We start from the raw sequence: 22,193 nt of genomic DNA on the forward strand, positions 1-22,193 counted from the left end.
AGAAGCCCTGCCACAGCCACCATCCCTGGCCTCCATGGACATTAGTTTCCCACCAGAACTGGCTTCCCATCAGAACTGGTTGCCCTTCAGAAGAGGTTTCTTATCCCTCCTGTGAGGGTGAGGAGGTGCTGGAGGAGGAAGGTTTCCCCTCCAGGCACAGAGGGTGCCCACCCTATGCCAAGCCAAGCAGGATCTGGGTGAGTGTTGCCACCTGGCACCATGGTGAAGCCAGCAGCCATTGGTACTAGCTTGTGCCTCTCCATCTTCCACCCAGACTCAGAGTGGCAGAGGGGACCTGGCACCCACTGGATACTGTGTCCACTTCTGGGCTCCCCAGCTCAAGAAGGATTTGCTGGAGAAGGTGCAGCCAAGGGCTGCAAAGATGCAGAGGGGACTGGAACAGCTCTGTGAGGAGGAAAGGCTGAGGGAATTGGGGCTTTCTAGGCTGGAAAAGAGCAGCCTGAGGGGGGATCTGATCAGTGACGATCAACACTTCAAGGGTGGCTGTCAGGAGGATGGCACCAGGCTTTTTTCAGTGGTGCCCAGTGACAGAACAAGGGCTGGTGGGCTCAAACTAGAACATAAGAAGTTTCATCAAAGGATGAGGAGGAACTTCGTGAATTTCAGAGAGAGAGAGCCCTGGAGCAGGCTGCCCAGAGAGGTGGTGGAGTCCTCATCTCTGGAGACATTCCAAACCCACCTGGATGTGTTCCTGTGTGATCCTCTCTAGCTGCCCCTGCTTTGGCAGGGGCTTGGACTGGCTGATCTCCAGAGGCCCCTTCCAACCCCTACCATTCTCTGATTCTATGAGCAGCACCACAGCTCAGTCCATGAATCACAGAATGGTTTGAGTTGGAAGGGAGCTTAAAAGTTCCAACCCCCCTGCCATGGGCAGGGACACCTTCCACCAGCCCAGCTTTGGCTCAAGGCCCCCTCTGGGTTGAACACCTCCAGGGAAGGGGCAGCCACAACCTCCCTGGGACAACCTGGGCCAGCGTCTCCCCACCCTCACCATAAAAGAAAGATCACCTCACCACAAATCCTGGGGAGCACCCAAAAGTCTGGTGCAGATCCTCCACTGCCAACCCCCCTGCCATGGGCAAGGACAGCTTCCACCAGCCCAGCTTGCTCAAGACCCTCTCCAGGTTGAACACAAACAGGGAGGGGGCAGCCACAACCTCCCTGGAACAACCTGGGCCAGCGTCTCCCCACCCTCACCATAAAGGAAAGATCACCCCACCATAAATCCTGGGGAGCACCCAAAAGTCTGGTGCAGATCACCCAGTTCCAACCCCCCTGCCATGGGCAAGGACACCTCCCACCAGCCCAGCTTTGGCTCAAGGCCCCCTCCGGGTTGAACACAAACAGGGAGGGGGCAGCCACAACCTCCCTGGGACAACCTGGGCCAGCATCTCCCCACCCTCACCATAAAGGAAAGATCACCCCACCATAAATCCTGGGGAGCACCCAAAAGTCTGGTGCAGATCACCCAGTTCCAAGCCCCCTGCCATGGGCAGGGACACCTCACACTAGCCCAGCTTGCTCAAGACCCCCTCCCTCCCATTCTCTGATTCTATGAGCAGCACCACAGCTCAGTCCAGGAATCACAAAATGGTTTGGGTTGGAAGGGACCTTAAAGATCACCCACTTCCAACCCCCCTGCCATGGGCAGGGACACCTCCCACCAGCCCAGCTTGCTCAAGACCCACTCCAGGTTGAACACCTCCAGGGAGGGGGCAGCCACAACCTCCCTGGGACAACGTGGGCCAGCATCTCCCCACCCTCACCATAAAAGATCACTCCACCACAAATTCTGGGGAGCACCCAAAAGTCTGGTGCAGATCCTCCACTTCCAACCCCCCTGCCATGGGCAGGGACACCTCCCACCAGCCCAGCTTTGGCTCAAGACCCCCTCCGGGTTGAACACCTCCAGGGAGGGGGCAGCCACAACCTCCCTGGGACAACCTGGGCCAGCATCTCCCCACCCTCACCATAAAAGATCACCCCACCATAAATCCTGGGGAGCACCCAAAAGTCTGGTGCAGATCCTCCACTGCCAACCCCCCTGCCATGGGCAAGGACAGCTTCCACCAGCCCAGCTTGCTCAAGACCCTCTCCAGGTTGAACACAAACAGGGAGGGGGCAGCCACAACCTCCCTGGGAAAACGTGGGCCAGCGTCTCCCCACCCTCACCATAAAGGAAAGATCACCCCACCATAAATCCTGGGGAGCACCCAAAAGTCTGGTGCCAAGGGCTGCAATAAAGCCTTGGCAGGGTGCCCCCCGCCCCGCCACGACCTTCCCCGCGCCCGCTGGCGGCTAATCCGCTCCGCTCCGCGCGGCTCCAGCCCCAGGCCTTTCAGGGGGCCCTGTTAATAATTAAATGTTAATCTAAAAAGCAATTTTAGCTGCAGCGCTGCAGATCTGGTTAGAGATTACATTAGCATGGCAGAGTCAAGGGTAATTTTCTCTAACCCCTCTTGTGATCTTTAAAACCCGCAGATCTTAAAGCAACACCGGCTCCTCTCTGATTAAAATTGGAAGCCGGGGTTTGCAAGGGATAATGATGCTGGAAGTGATTATTGCGCCGCTCGGGATCTCACCGGGGAGGCAGAGGGGGAGCAGGGGGCTGGGAGAGGCTGGGGGAGGCTGGGGGAGCAACCTGTGCCCTGCAGTCGCGGGGGGGTGGAAAAAGAATGGTACAATCAGAACGGTTTGGGCTGGCAAAGCTCTCCAAGACCATCCGGTCCAGCCATCAACGCCACCACTGCCACCAAACCATGCCCCTCAGGACCACAGCTAGGTGGGTTTTGAACACCTCCAGGGCTGGGGACTCCAACACCTCCCTTGGGCAGCCTGTTCCAATCCCTGACCACTCCTGCAGCAAAGATGTTGTTCCTCATCTCCAACCTAGCCCTCCCCTGGCACAATTTCAGGCCGTTTCCTCTCCTCCTATCACCTGATATGAGGGAGAAGAGACCAGCCCCCACCTCTCTGCAGCCTCCTTTCAGGGAGCTGGGGAGAGCAGTGAGGTTTCCCCTCAGCCTCCTCCTCTCCTCAGCCTCCTCCTCTTCTCAGCCTCCTCCTCTTCTCCAGACTAAACAGCCCCAGCTCCCTCAGCCACTCCTCACCAGCCCTGTTCTCCAGACCCTTCACTAGCTGAAGGACTGGGTTGGTACTGAGTAAAGCTACACCCTCAGCTTGAACCTGGGGGCTCAACCCTGCCTAGCTGCCTACCCAGTGGGTCACTCAGACCCCAATTTCTCCATCTTCACCCTACCCCATGAGAAGGAGCCTGCATGGAAAAAACCCTGGAGGAGGTGCACATGCCAATGGAGATGTGGGTGGACATCCTACTAGCGATGTGGGATGGGATGGGATGGGATGGGATGGGATGGGATGGGGTGGGATGGGGTGGGATGGGGTGGGATGGGGTGGGGTGGGATGGACCCCTCCAGCACTGGGGACACCATGGGGCCAGGTAGGGCCAAGCACTGCCCCTGTCCCCATCTCAATCTCGCCCCGGGGACAGCTGCTGCATTGCCATTTCCTGCTGCCTTCGCTTATGAAGGAAACGTTTTGCTGCCCAGCTACCAGCTGGATGGTGGCTTTATGGAGCTGCCATGACACCAGGATGGCACAGAACTCACCAGCCATGGCACAGCCGATGGCACTGGCAGCTACAAGCCCATACTAGGACTTGGCCAGAGCATCCTCTCACTGCTGCTGGTACCTCAGGGCAACAAGGGGAGGTCTCAGCTACCCCAACCAGAGGTTTCTCCTCCTGTGGCAGCTCCAAGGAGAAACTCTTAAGAGTGTTCAAGAAAATCAACATCCAAAAAGACCCCAAAATTCCCTTTTGCCCACGGGCAGGGTCATGGGAGGCTGGGAAAGAGGCAGAGAGCAGAAGACCCAAGCAAATCACCTCCTGAGTGGTACGAATGACCCCATGGAAGAAACGAAGGTGCAGGATGAGTCCATAAGGAGGGAATTAAACCCAGCAAGTCGAGTGCTGCTGAGCATTTGCAGACCTCCTCACGCAGGGCTCGGGCAGCCTGGTTAAATTTATGTGTCAGCTTTAAGGAGGCCTCTCATCAAATGAGCTATTTTGGGCAGAGATTAAAGATCTATTTTAGCTGCGAGCGGGAACAGCTCTCGAACAGGTTAATAATGATCCTGGAAGCCCGAGTTGTCTCCAGCACCCTGCAGCCCCTGGGCAGCTGCTGGTGGGTCCCTGAGGGTCTCTGAGATGGGAGGGTGAGGGACCTCGGTGCAATGTCCCCCCCTGACCCGCTGCCATCCTGCCACGGAGGAAGAAAGCCTGGTGCTGAGGAGGGGCGGCGGCGGCGCTGAGCTGCGGTGGGTAATTGGAAGTGGCAGACGCTGGCACGTTGCTGCTGAGAAGGTCATTCCATGGGACTGGGAATGGAATGCCAGGAGCAAAGGGGGGAGCAGCCCTGTTAGCAAAGGTCAGGGCCCTGCTTGGGTGCCTTTGCCCTAGGGTCCTGGCCGGGTCAGCGCACAGCATGCAGGCGGTAGCTGCCTGGATCTCCATCTCCCCTCTAATTTGCTACTCAGATTTAGACAGGATATTAGGAAGAAATAAATAACAGTGAGGGTGGGAAGACACTGGAACAGGTTGCCCAAGGAGGTTGTGGATGCCCCCTCCCTGCAGGTGTTCATGCCAGGTTGGATGAGGCCTTGGGAAACCTGGGCTGGTGGAAGGTGTCGCTGCCCATGGCAGTGGGGCTTGGAACTGGATGATCTTTAAGGTCCCTTCCAACCCAAACCATTCTGTGGATTCTCTGAAGCTACCAACACTGCACAGACCAAATCTTCCCAGCACCAAGCAGGGCTCCTCCTGCCCTCCACGGCGACAGGGACCTTGGTGGTGCCATGGTCACTGTGCCAGCAGCGCGGTGCCCGGCAGCCAGGCGTGCGCCGCTGGGTAATTACAGCCCCGAGTGCCTGAGCTCTGAAAGAATCCGACGAAGGAATCCAGGGTAGATCGTGCTGCTGAAATTACTATAATCAAAGGCTTTCACAAAGGCTTCAAATGCAACCAATTACCCTGAAAGGCGAGGCAAGAAAGAAAACAAATTAACGTGTTTGCACCGAGCCTCGGCGGCAGCGCACACATCACCCTGCGCCGCCCTCCGCCCCTGCCCCGGGGCATGCTCCCAGCCCTGGATACCTGCTCCTGTGCCTGCAGCCTGCTTCCAGCCCTGGATACCTGCTCCTGTGCCTGCAGCCTGATCCCAGCCCTGGATGCCTGCTCCTGTGCCTGCAGCCTGCTCCCAGCCCTGGATATCTGCTCCTGTCCCTGCAGCCTGCTCCCAGCCCTGGATGCCTGCTCCTGTCCCTGCAGCCTGCTCCCAGCCCTGGATACCTGCTCCTGTGCCTGCAGCCTGCTCCCAGCCCTGGATACCTGCTCCTGTCCCTGCAGCAGTCTGCTTCCCAGCCCTGGATCCCACTCCACATCCCTCACTACCACTCCACATCCCTGGGTACCCACTCCCTATCCCTGCATCCTCCTCCCCATTCGTGGATGCTACTCCTCATCCACATGTACACAGTCCCCACCCTCAGGTAGCCACTCCACCCCCCTACACTCTGCTCCCCAACCCTGACTCCTCATCCTGCTCCCCATCCCCAGATCCTGCCCCCAACCCTGGGTACCAGCTTCCTATCCCTGAGTACTATCTTCCCCTCTCCATGAACCCATGCCCCATCCCTGCATCCTGCAACCCACCACTGGGTCCCACTCCACAGGTACCAATTCCCCATCCCCAGGTACCCACTCCCCATCCCTACATTCCACTGCTCCCCATCCCTGGACACCGAGCCCCCATCCCCACGGCCGCCCCCCATCCCCGCACCCTGCTCCATCGCCGCTGCCCCTGCCCGCCTCAGGGTGCAGCTGCACACAAAGGGGCTCTGTGCCTGTCTCTTGCCCTGGTGCTACCCTGCTGACAGACAAAAGCCCTTCCTGTGCTCACGGCTGAGCCTGGCACAGGCTCAGGGGCTCGCCAGGGCAGCCTGGGGAAACCTTCCTCCCTCCTTTTGCAGTGCTGGCTGGGGTCAGGGAGATCACAGAATCACCAAGGTTGGAAGAGACCTCAAAGGTCTTTGAGTCCAACCTGTCACCACAGACCTCATGACTACTAAACCATGGCACTAAGTGCCACATCCAATCCCCTCTTGAACACCTCCAGGGATGATGACTCCACCACCTCCCTGGGCAGCACATTCTAATGGCTAATGATTCTCTCTGGGAAGAACCTGGTCATTCGTCACTGGAATGTGCTGCCCAGGGAGGTGGTGGAGTCCCCATCCCTGGAGGTGTTCAAGAGGGGATTGGACGTGGCACTTGGTGCCATGGTCTAGTCATGAGGTCTGTGGTGACAGGTTGGACTTGATGACCTTTGAGGTCTCTTCCAACCTTGGTGATACTGTGAACTTCCTCCTCACCTCCAGCCTAAACTTCCCCTGGTGCAGCCTGAGACTGTGTCCTCTTGTTCTGGGAGAGAGAGAGACGTGGAGGTCCCCACTGAGCACAGCCTCCCATCACCCCACCCACCCTGGGGGAAGTGATTCCCAGCCAGCCTCCCACCTTCACCTCAAGATTAGGGGGGGGAGGAGGAGGGGAAGAATACCAGAAACTCGATCATTTCAATATTTAAGGCGAGTCCATCACCCTGAGTCTATTTTGCAACACAAAGCTCTGGAGATTTAAACCCTTCTCACCCGGAGAGATGGAAATGAATGGAGCTCTGTAATGAGCTGCTTCAGCAGAAAAGATAGATCTGGGAGATTACTGCAGGAATTCTGATAATTGATGTGTGCTTTGGTAACGAGGATTAGTCCACCAGCCCGGCAAGCAATTCCTGCTCTTCCCCCACACCTCCTCTTCCCCTCAGCTCAACCTGCTTTCGGGGTTCCCTTGTGGGGGAACCAGCTTCATGGGGAGAAAACAACACAGAGAAGGCAGAGGGGGATTGCCTGGTTGGAAAAGACCTTAAGGTGGTAGAGTTGCAGCGTGGGAGGGGTTGGAAAGGACCTCTGGAGGTCGAGTCCAAGCCCCCTGCTCAAGCAGGGGAACCCACACCAGCTTGCCCAGGATCCAGCAACCTTCACACCGAAGAAGTTTCTCCTCCTGTTCAAGGGGAACCTCCTGGGTTCCAGTCTGCTCCTGTGGTCCCTTGTGCTAAGGGCAACAAGGCTGGTGAGAGGCCTTGAGCACAAGCCCTATGAGGAGAGGCTGAGGGAGCTGGGGTTGTTCAGCCTGGAGAAGAGGAGGCTCAGGGGAGACCTTATTGCCCTCTACAACTACCTGAAAGGTGGTTGTAGCCAGGAAGGGGTTGGGCTCTTCTCCCAAGCAACCAGCACCAGAACAAGAGGACACAGTCTCAAGCTGTGCCAGGGGAGGTTTAGACTCGAGGTGAGGAGAAAGTTCTTCACCCAGCGAGTCGTTCACCATTGGGATGTGCTGCCCAGGGAGGTGGTGGAGTCATCATCCCTGGAGGTGCTCAAGAGGGGATTGGATGTGGCACTTGGTGCCATGGTCTAGTCATGAGGTCTGTGGTGACAGGTTGGACTCAATGATCCCTGAGGTCTCTTCCAACCTTAGTGATACTGTGATACTATCACAGGACATCACTGAGCAGAGCCTGGCCCCTTCTTCTTGACACCCACCCTTCAGATATTTGTGAGGATTCCTAAGATCCCCTCTCCCTAAGCTCCTCATCCAAACATCTTCTAAACCCCTCCAGGGATGGGGACCCCACCACCTGTTCCAATGCCTGATGACCCTTTGGATGAAGAAGAGCATTTTCCTAACATCCAGCCTCAACCTCTCCTGCTGCAACTTGAGGCCATTTCCTCTCACCCTCTCACTTGTAACCTGGGAGAAGTGCCTGACCCCCCCCACCTCACCACAACCTCCTTCAAGGCGTGCTAGGGAAGCCAGAAGGTCTCTCCTCAACCTCCTGAGCCGAAAGAAAACGAAACTTTAGAGAAGGAAAAACAACAACAACAACAACAACAAGGCAGCTACTAAATGGGGAAAATCAGGCTGCTTGTAATATTTATAAATGTCTTTTACAAAGCTCTGCTTCCCCCCCACCTCCTTGCCCAGGAAGTGAGCTGCTGAATGTTGAGTAATTAAAAGGAACAGAGAATTTCCCTCAGATGTTCAGAGCCACGGCACCAAAACCCTACAAGATGGGATGGCAAATGCTGCCAGGAGCTGCTGAGAGCGTGAGGAGCTGGCTGCTCCCCCCTCCCTCCCCTCCCCTCCCCTCCCCACCCCCCCAAGGCTGATTGGCATTAATTGTGCACGTTGGCAAAGCAGAAGGGGAAGCCTGACAGGAGCTGCGAGCCAACATTGCTTTCTAATAGTCTTAATGATTACGACGAGAGCTGATGATCATTGCGGGGCGGGAAGGAGGCTGCAGAGCAGCAGCTCTGCGGCTGCTCCTGCTGGGGAGGAGGAGAGCTGGGCTGGCCCCAGCCCTGTCCCAGGGTGACATGAGCCCAGCTGTACTCATCCCAGTCATAAGATGACAAGAGCCAGCTTGTCCTCATCTCTGTCCCAGGATGAGAAGAGCCAGGCTGTCCCCATCCCAGCCCTAGGATGAGAAGAGCCAGGCTGTCCCCATCCCAGCTCCAGGATGAGAAGAGCTAGGCTGTCCCCATCCCAGCCCTAGGATGAGAAGAGCCAGGCTGTCCCCATCCCAGCCCCAAGATGAGAAGAGCCAGGCTGTCCCCATCCCAGCCCCAAGATGAGAAGAGCCAGGCTGTCCCCATCCCAGCCCCAGGATGAGAAGAGCCAGGCTGTCCCCATCCCAGCCCCAGGATGAGAAGAGCCAGGCTGTCCCCATCCCAGCCCCAAGATGAGAAGAGCCAGGCTGTCCCCATCCCAGCCCCAAGATGAGAAGAGCCAGGCTGTCCCCATCCCAGCTCCAGGATGAGAAGAGCCAGGCTGTCCCCATCCCAGCTCCAGGATGAGAAGAGCTAGGCTGTCCCCATCCCAGCCCTAGGATGAGAAGAGCCAGGCTGTCCCCATCCCAGCCCTAGGATGAGAAGAGCCAGGCTGTCCCCATCCCAGCCCCAAGATGAGAAGAGCCAGGCTGTCCCCATCCCAGCTCCAGGATGAGAAGAGCCAGGCTGTCCCCATCCCAGCCCTAGGATGAGAAGAGCCAGGCTGTCCCCATCCCAGCCCTAGGATGAGAAGAGCCAGGCTGTCCCCATCCCAGCCCTAGGATGAGAAGAGCCAGGCTGTCCCCAACCCAGCCCTAGGATGAGAAGAGCCAGGCTGTCCCCATCCCAGCCCCAGGATGAGAAGAGCCAGGCTGTCCCCATCCCAGCCCCAGGATGAGAAGAGCCAGGCTGTCCCCAACCCAGCCCTAGGATGAGAAGAGCCAGGCTGTCCCCATCCCAGCTCCAGGATGAGAAGAGCCAGGCTGTCCCCATCCCAGCCCTAGGATGAGAAGAGCCAGGCTGTCCCCATCCCAGCTCCAGGATGAGAAGAGCCAGGCTGTCCCCATCCCAGCCCTAGGATGAGAAGAGCCAGGCTGTCCCCATCTCAGTCCTGAGATGACAAGAGCCAGGTTGTCCTCATCTCTGACCCAGTGACCATAGCCAGGCTGTCCCCATCCCAGCCCCAGGATCACAAAAGCCAGGCTCTCCCCACCTCAGTGCTATGATGACAAGGGCCAGGTTGTCCTCATCCCTCTCCCAGAATGACAAGACCTCATCTGTCCCCATCCCTGTCCTCATCAGTTCTGTGTGTGCAAGGGGAGATGTTCCCCAAGGGAACAGACAATCTGGGGACAGGAAGGACAAGGGAGGGGACAGCAGCCCCCTGCCCCATCCCCTGGCTCTACCTTACAGAAGAGGGACAGCTGCAGAGGTGGGGACAGCAGGAGGGAGATTGTCCCCCATCCTGAGACCCTTCTGTCATCCCCAGGGGTGCCCCACACTGATCACACTCTGAGGGAAGCACTGGGCCATCCTGCTCCTGTGGCTGCCCTTTAAGCTACCAGCTCCAAACTCAGACAGGTCTCCACCAGCTCCCACAGCCACATCTTCACTGGGGCAACTGGGAGTGCTGGGGAGAAGGGGAACAGCCTGGTAATAAGGCACAGCAAGAGCAGAGCTCTTTAATTAACCCCTGTTAATCAAAGCTGAGCTGCCTAGACTTTTCCAAGGCTGGATTTTGGGGTGTCCTTGAGCTTCGTTGCGGGGGGGAGCTGGTGGGGGGGTGTTGGGAGACCAGGGCAGGATGCTCTGATAGCAGGAGAGCCAGAAGCAGACAGGCACGAGAGCCCTGCAGAGCCCCAGCCCAGCCAGGTCTACACGGGAGGAAAAATCAATGGGCATCGATCAGCCGTGGAGCAGGGACACGGCGCTGGCAGGCAGCTGGCACCCGACCCCAGCCACGCAGACAACATGGCTGGGGTCACCTCCCTCGGCACATGGCTGGGCTCATCTTACTGGGGACAAGGCTAGGGTCACCTCCCTGGGGACTGGCATGCCCATGGCAGTGTAAAGCTGGGCTCATCTTGCTGGGGACATGGCTGGGGTCACCTCCCTGGGGACTGGCATGCCCATGGCAGTGTAAAGCTGGGCTCATCTTGCTGGGGACAAGGCTAGGGTCACCTCCCTGGGGACTGGCATGCCCATGGCAGTGTAAGGCTGGGCTCATCTGACTGGGGACAAGGCTAGGGTCACCTCCCTGGGGACTGGCATGCCCATGGCAGTGTAAAGCTGGGCTCATCTTGCTGGGGACATGGCTGGGGTCACTTTGCTGGAGGCTGGCATGCCCATGGCAGTGTAAAGCTGGGCTCATCTTGCTGGGGACATGGCTGGGGTCACTTTGCTGGAGGCTGGCATGCCCACAGGGGTACATGGCTGGGGTCACCTCCTGAAAACCAGTATACCCAGTAAGGAACACAGCTGGAGTCAACACAGCTGGACCAGTGTCACAGGGAACATAGGTGGGGGTCTCCTCACTGGGGACCAGCACGCCTGCTGAGGGACACAGCGTGGGGGTAGTCACCTCACTGGGGACCAGTGTGCCCAGAAGGGACATAGGTAGGGTCATCCAGCTAGGGACCAGTGTGCCTAAGGAAGGACATGGCTCAGGGCACAGCTGGCAGCATTGACAGCCACCCCACATGCCCCAGGCCCCTCTGAGCAGGCAGCAAAGCTGCCAGTCCACGTGCTATAAACCTTCTCAGCAGCAGATGGGACATAGCCAGGCTGTGTGGGTGGCCCTTGTGCATGTCCTCACTGGGACACATCCCCTTGCACAGCCTGCCAGGATAGCCAGACAGCCAGGCAGCCCTGTCCCAGGCTGGTTTGGCTTTTTATGGCTTTTCATCACCTGCCTTGGCCAAGGCACCACTCAGTCTGGGGCCTTCTGAGCTCACTCTTCATTCTTCCCCCCTGATGAAAAGAATTCAAGACTTGTTTCTCCCCATCCTTCCCCACCCCTTCCCAAAAAGGAGTCCATGAAGAAGAGCTATAAACCCAGCTTGTTATCTCACCTAGTGAGGCTCAGACTGGATGTTACTGCTAATTGGGTAGAACATCCTTGTCTTGTTCTGCTCTCTGAAGCTAAATCAAGAAAGCACCACTGCTGTGAACTAATTATATCTCTGGACTGCAGACTCCAGCTTGTCTTGCCCTTTAGTGAGTTAAAAAAATGGTCCCTAACCTTCATCTCTCATCTTCCCAAGCATTAGGGCTGCTGGAAACCCACCACTTCCACCTGCATCCCGGTCTGTGCTGGGAAAAAAAGCTGGAGTGAGGCTGGGTGGAGGTTTTGTGTTGCTCCAGGACACAGCCTGGAGGTACCCACCCGTGTCACACCCTGTGGCACTGGTGCACAAAGGCCACCAGAGATGCTGCTCAGGTCCCTTTACCACCAAGCCTTCCTCACATGCAGCTCAGAGGCTTTGTGTGCTGCCCAGAGACTGGTCAGGGTTGCCTTTCCACCTCTACTTCTTACTGTGAAGCTCCAACTTCTTAGGATGTGGACCCTCGACACCATTCTGCTGGCAGATGTGAGCAGATGTGAGCATCTGAGTTATGTGTGTGCATGAACCAGTGACAGTGGATGCTTTTCTAGTCCATCCATGGAGCAAAGAAACACAGATCTGTTTTGATTGGGAGAGATCACTCAGATCATCCAGTCCAAACATCAACCCAACATCACCATGGCTGTTAAACCAGGTCTCAAAGTGCCAGTCTCTAATTCTCCCAAGCCTCGTGCTGAATCTGGTCCCTCAGCACCACATCTCTTGTGTCTTTTTCAGCTCCTAGTCCAGGATGGGGGTCTCAACACTGTTGTCCACCCATGGATCCCCCATGGGAGCAAGGAGGCTGTGGCCAACTGGCTGTACCGCTCCAGGTGGCTATGGAAACACTCTGGTTACTGGGGCAGCACGGACTGAACACTGCTGCCCTGGAACAGCTCCCAGCACCTGCAGCAGGTCATTGCCCAGGGAGGTGGTGGAGTCAACATCCCTGGAGGTGCTCAAGAACCATGGGGATGTGGCACTTGGGGACATGGTTTGGTGGCTGTGGTGGGGTTGGGTTGATGGTTGGACTGGATGATCTTGGAGGGCTTTTCCAACCCAAACAACTCTATCACTCCATCAGGATGAGAGAAGAGAACCACAGCTCCAAAGGGCACTGGCACAGGAAAGGAGACTTTGACACACTGGAGAATCATAGAATCAATGAGGTTGGAAAAGACCTCAGAGATCATCAAGTCCAACCTGGCACCCAACACCTCCTGACTACTAAACCATGGCACCAAGTGCCACATCCAATCCCCTCTTGAACACCTCGAGGGATGGGGACTCCATCACCTCCCTGGGCAGCACATCCCAATGGCCAACAACTCTCTCTGGGAAGAACTTTCTCCTCACCTCCAGCCTAAACCTCCCCTGGTGCAGCTTGAGACTGCGTCCTCTTGTTCTGGTGCTGCTTGCCTGGGAGAAGAGCCCAACCCCCTCCTGGCTATAACCTCCCTTCAGGCAGTTGTAGAGAGCAAGCTGAGACACGCAGGACAGTCCCATCACACCCCATCCTGGTGCTTCCTCTGGCAGCAGCCTCGAGGGGGTGAGAAATTCAAGGCAAAACACAAAGCTGTGGGTCAGAGATGGAAGAGCAACATCACCAAGCTCAGCACCGAGCCCAGCTCCATCCCCCATTCCTTGTGGGGTGTGTGGGTGGGGAGTGAACCCGTGCAGGAGGCGTTCCTTTCCAAAGGCAAAGTCAAGCTCCATTTCTCCCTGCAAGCCAAGAGCATCCCTTGGAAAAAAGAAAGAAAGGAAAAAAAAAAGGGGGAAAACAAAACAAATAAAAATGGATCCTTCCCTGACTATTAATTAACCTGAACCACTTAAAACCGCCTTCAATTTGTCAGCTTTAACTGCCAGCTCTCGGCAGTAAATCAAGCGGCGCGCGCGGAGTGCAGCCGGAGCCCGCGCCTGCCAGCAGGCAGCGGCGAAAGGAGCCAGGGGGGCACCCTGTGCCATGCTCCCCAGCCCCTGGGATAGGATGGGATAGGATGGGATAGGATGGAATGGAATAGGACAGGATAGGACAGGACAGGATAGAACAGGACAGGATAGGATAGGACAGGATAGGATAGAACAGAACAGGATAGAACAGGACAGGATAGGATAGGACAGGACAGGATAGGACAGGACAGGACAGGACAGGACAGGACAGGACAGGACAGAACAGGATAGGATAGGATAGGACCAGGTTGGAAAATACTTTTCAGATCATCCAGTCCAACCTATCACCCAACACCATCTAATCAACTAAACCATGGCACCAAGCACCCCATCCAGTCTCTTCCTAAACACCTCCAGGGATGGTGATTCCAGCACCTCCCTGGGCAGCACATTCCCATGGCCAATCTCTCTTGCTAGGAAGAACTTCTTCCTAACATCCAGCCTGAACCTCCCCTGGCACAGCTTGAGACTGTGTCCTCTTGTTCTGGTGCTTCTTGCCCGGGAGAAGAGACCAACCCCCACCTGGCTACAACCTCCCTTCAGGTAGTTGTAGAGAGCAATAAGGTCTCCTCTGAGCCTTCTCTTCTCCAGGCTAAAATGGATGGCTGGACGCCCCAGCCGTCACATCCAGACGTGTTTGATCAGGTACCAAACGTGGTGGGCAGGCAGGAGCAGGCCAGGGGGGCTCGCACGGCATCCCAAACCACAGTGTCCCTCTCCTCCCCTGCTGTGGCATCTCTTGCTCTTCATCCAGGTTTGGATTCACAAGCAGTGGGAATGTTTGTGTCTCCAAGAGGGAAATCTCCCTGCTGCAGGGTATTAAGGCTTTATTAGTGTGTGGTTCGCAGCTAAGCCAGCATGCAGATGGAATCATGGAATCCTTTCATTTGGGAGAGACCTCGAGGATCATTGAGTCCAACCATCAGCTCAGCACCACCATGCTCATCAAACTATGTCCCTCAGCGCCACACCCATGTGTTTATGAACACCTCCACCACCTCCCTGGGCAGCCTGTTCCAATCCCTGACCACTCTTGCAGCAAAGACATTTTTCCTCCTCTTCAACCTAACCCTCCCCTGGCACAATTTCAGGCCATTTCCTCTCATCCTACCACCTGATACGAGGGAGAAGAGACCAACCCCCACCCCACTGCAACCCCGTTTCAGGGAGTTGTAGAGAGCAATGAGGTCTCCCCTCAGCCTCCTTTACTCCACACTAAACAACCCCAAATCCCCTCAGCTGCTCCTCACCAGACCTCTTCTCCAGACCCTAGAGAACCTACAAGAGGCAGGCAGTGAAAACCTTGGAGAACCCCCACCCTTGGGATGTGCCTCCTTTCACAGGGACAAAACCAGGGCTGCACACCCCAATCCTAGCTGGATACCCCCTAAGCCCCTCTCCCCCTTCCCCCCCAGCTCTGGGCCAGTCCCTCCAAACCATCTCCCCACCCTGGGGCTGTGCGTTGCCCTCCCTCGGGCCCCGCGTCGCACGGGCTCTTGGGTTTGGGTTAAAACGCTGCTGTATTTTTCTCTTTAGCAGAGTGGAGTCCCAGGGGCTATAAAAATTCCCAGCAGGCTCCCGTCAGTCTCAGGTCATTAACTTTCTTTCATTGGGAGTTTGTTTACAGCCAGCCATAAATAGCGGTGCCCTCGCCCGCGCCGCGCGCCAGCCGCGCCAGGACGGTGCTGCCCGCGCAGCAGGGCGCAGCACCCCGGGGTATGGGGTCCTGGGCATATGGGTCTGCCCTCCTCCCCCCCCCCCATCAGGTCTGCTGTCTCCATACCCTGTGTTTCCCCACCGGGCTGGCACCCCAGCCAGCATGGCACTGTGCCACTCAGGCTGCCACCCACGGTGCCACTTGCCAGGAAAGCAACCCAGCCCTGCAAATTGACGGGGTCACCTCGTGTGCTTGGATGTGCTTGCAGCTCAGATGTGGCCTTTCCCACAAGAGGAGGGAGGCAGCTGGCTTGAGGTGCCCCAGTGGGTGACCTGCCCTCAGAACCTGCCCTCTACCCTTCTCCCCCAGCTCAGCACCCACTGCAGAAGGTGCTCAGCCCTGTGGCAAGCACCAATCTCCTGTCAGGAAGTCAGACACTGAGATGTCGCAGTGCCAGCACATAGAGCCCCAGGAGGAATCCCCAACATCCTTCATCTCATCACAACCACCTCCAACTGCTGCCCCTTCCCTGTCAGCAAACCTGAGCCAATAACTGGCATGGCCCTGCCAAGCTGCTTTGAATACCAGGGCTTCTCCAAGCCCAAGCACACTCAGGAGAGCACCCACATCCCACTGCCCATCCAAAAGAGATGCACCCACAGGACTGCTGATGCTTCCAGCACCATGAGCACACCCCAAACCACATTAACACCTCAGCAGGCTCTGCTGTGCCTCTCAGTTGCCCATCAGTGCCCAGAGATGACAGAGGGAGCACAGATGATCAGGAGCAAACATAGTGGTTCCACCACAGCTGTGTGAACCCACCAGCTGCTGCCCCAATGAAGAATCACATGGCTGTGAGAACTCAGCCAGAGCACTGGGCACCAGTTAAATATTTACCCCAGTCAAGCACCCAGCACCCTCTGCACAGTGGGGGCTGAGTGGGGAACTGCAGAGCCCAGGCCTCCTGCTGCTGTTACAGACAGGTCCAGACCAGAGCCATCAACCCCAGGCTGGCAAGGATGCACCAAAAATCCCAGTTCCCCAACATCTACTGGAAAACTCTCTTATTTCCAAACCATCTACTTAGGATGAGCTAGGGTTGTTCAGCCTGGAGAAGAGGAGGCTGAAGGAAGACCTTCTGGCTCTCTGCAGTTCCCTGAAAGGAGGTTGGAACTAGGTAGGGAATGGACTCTTCTCCAAGTAACAAGCAGCAGGAGCAGAGGAAATGGCCTCAAGTTGCACCAGGGAAGGTTTAGGTTGGATACCAGGAAAAACTTCTCTCCTGCAAGAGTGGTCAGGCAGAGGAACAGGCTGCCCAAGGCTATAGTGGAGACCCCCATCCCTGGAGGGGCTTAAAGATGTGGAAAATATGGTTCTGAGGGACATGGTCTAATGGCTATGGTGGTGTTGGGTTGATGGTTGGACTTGAGGATCTTAGAGGTGTTTTCCAACCTGAATGATTCTATGAACTGGGTTTTTTTGTGAGTTCCTGTTCACCCTAAGCAGATGGGGACATGGTCTAGTGGTCATGGAGGTGTGGGGTAGGAGGTTGGACTTGTGGCTCCGAGTAACCTGATCTAGCATGAGGTGTCCCTGCCCATGGCAGGGGGGTTGGAATTAGCTGATCCTCGAGGTCCCTTCCAACCCTAACAATTCCATGACTTGATGATCTTAGAGGTCTTTTCCAATTGAAACGATTCTATGATGGACAAGAACTCACCCAAAATCCCAGCTTCCCCCCACCCCCACCCAACATCTAATTAGAAATCTCTGCATTTTTATTCTGTCTAATTTGGGCTGAAGGGGAACTCACCAAACCCTCCCTGTTCCCAAACATCTACTGGAAATCTCTTGTGATGAAGAGATCAAAAAAAAAACAAACAACACCCCACCACCACCCCCACATCTAGCTGGGAATCTCTTTCCAACCCATCTTAACTCGGGATGAAGGAGAACTCACCAAAAATCCCAGTTCCCCCCTCCCCCCCCCCCCCCCCTTTTCCCTTACCCCCCAAACATCCAAACTGGAAATCTCTGCATTTGCAACCCATCCACTTGGCACAACCTGTAATCAGAGCAACACAAATAGCCCCTGCTTCCCATGTAAATTAAAAAACACCCATTAGGCAGATTTCAAAAGATGTCAGTAGGCTGATAATTATACACGACATCCTTCCGAGATAAAAGCGATTACCGGGGATGCAAATCACTTAGCAACCAATCAGTGCCCCCAGAGTGCAAAGCACTGACCAGCCCCATCCATTTTCGCCTCGTCCTTTTATTCCCTGCACCGAGCAAATACAAACACAGATAAAGAGAGGCACAATAGCTCTTGACACGCAAATAGGTTAACATAATAAAGCCAGCTTTAGCCGGCTCACTCGAGGGAGAAAAGCAATTCTCAGGCAAGCAGGAGGTAATAAAACAGGGCTTTTGTGTTCCTGGCTCCCATTCTCACCCCTGCGCCAGCTTTGCTGCATTAGCTGATAGGCATCGCGCTTTGATTGAATTACCTTTCATGAATATTAGCTTTTTTTTTTTCTTCTCTTTTTGAGGAATGCGCAGGCAGAAGAGAAAGAAAAAGAAGAAATGTCTTCTCTTTTTTTTTTCCCCCCCCTCTCTTTTTCTTTCTTATTTTTTTCTTTAAGCATGCATGCGCCCGCTGCAGACGGACATGCGGCGGCACAGATGCTGGAGGGGGTAAAGGAAGGGGGGAGTCCCAGCAGGTGCAGCCCCCAGCTCACCCCACCAGCTGCCAGCTTTAGAGGGGAAGGCAGAGGGGGGGTCACTGCGCATGGACACCCCTGTCTGAGGAGCAGACATCACCAAAGGATCTCATCCTGGCAGGAAAGGATGTCCTGGCTCTGCTCCTAGAAGGAGCCGTAAGGATCCCACCGCCGACCTCATCAACTCCACTACCACCATGCTCTGGGTGGGACCTGAATCTTTGTCCTTGGTACCCACCCCCCTATGCCCTGTACCCACATCTCCTCTTGGTACCCACATCCCTACCCTCAGTACCTGCATCTCTGCTCTCGGTACCCACATCCCTACCCTCAGTACCTGCATCTCTGCTCTTGGTACCCACATCCCTACCCTCAGTACCTGCATCTCTGCTCTTGGTACCCACATCCCTACCCTCAGTACCTGCATCTCTGTTCTCGGTACCCACATCCCTACCCTCAGTACCTGCATCTCTGTTCTCGGTACCCACATCCTTGCCCTTGGTGTCCATATCCCTGCTCTCGGTACCCACATCCCTAGCCTCAGTACCTGCATCCCTACCCTTGGTACCATTCCTACCCCTGGTACTGCATCCCTATCTTCAGTACCCTCATCCCTGCCCTTGAGACCCCAATAACCAGGATAAGCTGACTCCCACCAAGTATCAACCAGGCCAAAGCTCTCTGTGCTGCAGGTGACCCAGGATAAGGTGAGAGAGGAGAGAGGGGCTGCCCAATTTCACCACATATATCTCCCAGTCCAGGCCACCCAGAAAAGCCACTTCAGGCAAAACTGAACTCTGCTGCCTGGCAGGGATGCAAACGCCCGGCACTAATCCGGCACGCACGGCAGGGAGTGCGGGGGCAGCTCGGGGACGGCGGCGGGCACGGGGAGCTACGGCTGATACAGACCACCACCGTGGGGTCGTGGGACATATGAGACCCTCAGCCCCAGTCAGAGCCCTTCCACGGGCAGGGCAGAAGCCCACCATTAAAAACCAGCACCAGGAGGGAGCAGGCTCCTCTGCAGCCTGCCTGGGGATGGCCGTGTGGTTCAGGATCAAACCACCCGCTAACCAGAGGAGATAAAAAATGAGGTGACACTCCCTGGAGGGGCTTTGTGCCCCTGGAGACAGCCTGGCAGCAGCCACCCCATCTCCTACCACTGTGGGCTTCCAGCTCCAGGCTGGGGATGAACATTCACACCGAGTTATTGCAATATTTCATGATGTGCTCAGCTGAAACGGGGCCCAGCTCACAGCCAGCGCTGCTGCCCCACAGCCAATGAGCCCCACTGGTACCGACCCACTCAGCCGGCAGGAAAACCATTCCTAAAGGCAGGAAAACAAAGCTGGCTCCCACAGACAGGGAATGGCTTTCTCTTCCCTTGCTCTACACACAAGGTCAGGAGAAGGCAGTGTGGTGAGAGCTTCCTTCTCCTTCTTCCACTACGGCATCAAGGCCGCCGGACCGGATGGCACACAGCTCATCCCAGCACCCGAGAGAGCCACTCCTGAAAGTTTTACGGATCCTTGACAAGAAAAGTCCCTTCCTGAGGGGCTGAGATGCTGAGTATCCTCTGCCAGGGATGCTTTCCACCTGAATTCCCACAAGCAGAGCACGCGTGCAAAGGTTTCACCCACCAAGGTCCCACCGGAGTTGGAAAGACCATCCGGACCAGCAAGCGGTGGCACCTGCCTGGCACACCAGACAGCAAAACCCCACCACGAGGGCAGGAAAAGGTATAATCCTGCCAAATCCCACCACATCATCCTGTGCAAGGCATGGGACGCTCCTCAGAACTCACAGAATTATTTTGTTTGGAAAAGCCCTCCGAGATCCTTATCTCCAACCGTCAAACTAAGACCACCATGGCCCCCAAACCCTAAGCCCTCTCTCAACCTACCACACCAGGTGCCACATCCACACGTTTCTCGAACAGCTCTAGGGACGGTGACAGTGAGGGGAGCCCTGCTTCGGCACCCCCCACACCCACAGAGCCCCATGGACATCCCACCCCCGCCCTCCCCAAGCACTCTGCCCTCCACAGAACCACGCTGCCCACCCAGGCAAGCCTCCCTCAAGCTCTGAAGAGCAGCATTCCTGGCAGGAAGATGCACACACAGACATCTCCACACCTACAGATAACAGCTCCCTACCGAGGTATCCATGCCCCGACAGCCAGAGCTAGCCAAACCACCCCAGCCCCACGCCAAGCAGATCCGTCCCTGGAAAACACGGAGCGTGGCTGTCGAAACTTTGCCTCCTTTGGAAACGAGCCGGCAGTGCCAGAGCGGCGCTGCCGTTTCCCACCCCCCCCAGCCCCGGTGCGGCCGTGCCCTGCAGCGAGCTGTGCCGAGCTGCCGCCGGCTCACCGCGGCCAGGCCCTGCCTTCTCCAGCCATTAAATTCCCACGATGTCACAGCTCTTCCCAGAGCTGGATTTGGATGTTGGGGCTGAGCTGTTGCCCGCCGGCACGGGGAACACCTCGTTTTCCTTTGGGAACCGGAGCCGGAGCAGCGGCACAGCTTCGGTGGATACCCAGCCATGCTCTCGGTTCTTGGGGACCATGATGCCTTGTCCCTGGCGAATCGTATTTCCAGCATTGATGGTCCAGGAGATGCCACTGGGATGCCACTAGGATGCCAGAGGGATGCAGCAGAGAAGGTTTCGGGAGATGCTTTGCCCGCAGCTCCGTGGCACGGCGGGAGGCAGCCCGGGAGCTGGGCTGGGAAATCAACCATCACAGGGTGGTTCCTTTTCCTCTCCTCTCCTTTGTGACCGGCGGTATCCACACCAGCGCGGGGGCCATGCCGGGGGTCCTGGCTCTGCTATCACCCACTCCGGTAGCCCGGTGGGCGCCGGGGGATTTCCTCACCGGCTCTGTTTCTTCACCCGGTGCCACCCCGGGGGAGAAAAAAAACCACCTCTTTTTTTTTTCCCCCCGATAACCTTTTGTTTTTCCCCCAGGCAAAACAGGGCAGAAAAAGCAGCAGCTCCCGCGGGAAGTGTCTCAGCTTTCCTCGTGGAAGCTCCCGTGGATGTTTTATTTCCACTCACGAGTCAGAAGACCCCCCAAAAAAGCCAACAAAATAATTCAAAATAAGGAAAAAAACCCCAACAAAGTTGTTCTTGTTCCTCTCCGATAGCAACAGACGAGCCGGTTCCCGAGCCGGTGATCGTGGTGGCTCCATGCCCGCGGTGTCTTTCCCGGCGGCTGCGCGGCAGGGAGAGCCGGGCACTGCCGCCGGGAGAACCGGGAACCGTTGCGGCGGGGCCGCCTCCTGATGAGCCCCGAGGGCCGGACCCCCCCTTGCTTTCCCTTACCCACGCCGACAACCCGCACCCACCCCGATAACACGCAACACTCCCCCGCCCCCCCCGTACCCTCCGCCGCCGTTCCCCCGTTTACCGTCAGAGCTGGATCCGGGCCGGCTCCGGCCGCCGCTGTACGGGGCTCTCCGGGCCGCCCCCCCCGGGCCGCGCAGCAGCAGCGGCGGCGGCCCCCGCCCGGCCCCGCGCCCCGCCGGCGGCCCGCCCCGCCCCGTGCGCGGCCAGCGTGCGGTGGGGGCTCCCGGTGCTCTACCCCCGGGGGCCCGGGGGCTGGGAGGTAGGGTGGGGGGGGTGTGAAAAAAAATCAGGAAAAAAAATGTAAAATTAAATTAAAATAAAATAAACCGTGGGGAGAGGCGAGACGGAGCCGGGACCCCCGGGGGGCATCCCACCGTGGGTCCTCCGCTTCCCTTTGTGCAGAGAAGAGATCGGTGTCCGCCGGCCCTTGGCGCGGCGAGGAGGGAGTAGGGGGGGGGATGGGGGATTGAAGTGCCGCGGCTCAGCGCTCCATGGCGGCGGGGGACGGCCGGGGTTCGGTGGTTGGCGGCGGCCGGTGCTGGGTGGCGGGGCCCGGTGGCGGGGCTGGGGCTCGGTGGCGGCGGCGGCCGGTGTTCGGTGGCGGAGTCTCGGTGGTGGGGCCGGTGCCGGGTATCGGGGCCGGTGCTGAGTGTCGGCGGCGGGGCCGGTGTCGGGGGCCGGCCCCTGGTCGCTGGCTCCCGCCCGGTGCGCGGCTGCGGCGACACTGAGCAGCCCCGCGCGGGGCCCGGCGGCCGCACGCGGCTCGGCCCCGCCCCCGGCGCGTTTCCATGGCGACGCCGCCGCGCGTCCTGCGGGCAGGGGGCGGGCCGGTTCGCCCCCTTGGCCCCGCCCCTATGGCGGGAAAATGGCCCAAGCGGAGGCCGGTGGGACTGCGCTTCCCGGCATGCACCGCGACGGCGC

At 57.3% G+C, this 22,193-nt stretch overlaps 1 protein-coding gene across 1 annotated transcript in view; it reads right to left on the reverse strand.

The window, feature by feature from the left end:
• The window catches only part of FAM222A (family with sequence similarity 222 member A), a 49,756-nt gene extending 28,309 nt beyond the window's left edge, over nt 1–21,447 (reverse strand). Inside the window, exon 1 of the mRNA XM_054173043.1 lies at nt 21,334–21,447. The gene's annotated coding sequence lies outside the window, so the exon portion shown is untranslated. The remainder of the gene's footprint in view (nt 1–21,333) is intronic.
• Between the last annotated feature and the right edge of the window lie 746 nt (nt 21,448–22,193).

Source organism: Dryobates pubescens, chromosome 25 (assembly GCF_014839835.1).
Source record: "Dryobates pubescens isolate bDryPub1 chromosome 25, bDryPub1.pri, whole genome shotgun sequence".
In the NCBI taxonomy this organism is placed as follows: Eukaryota; Metazoa; Chordata; class Aves; order Piciformes; family Picidae; genus Dryobates; species Dryobates pubescens.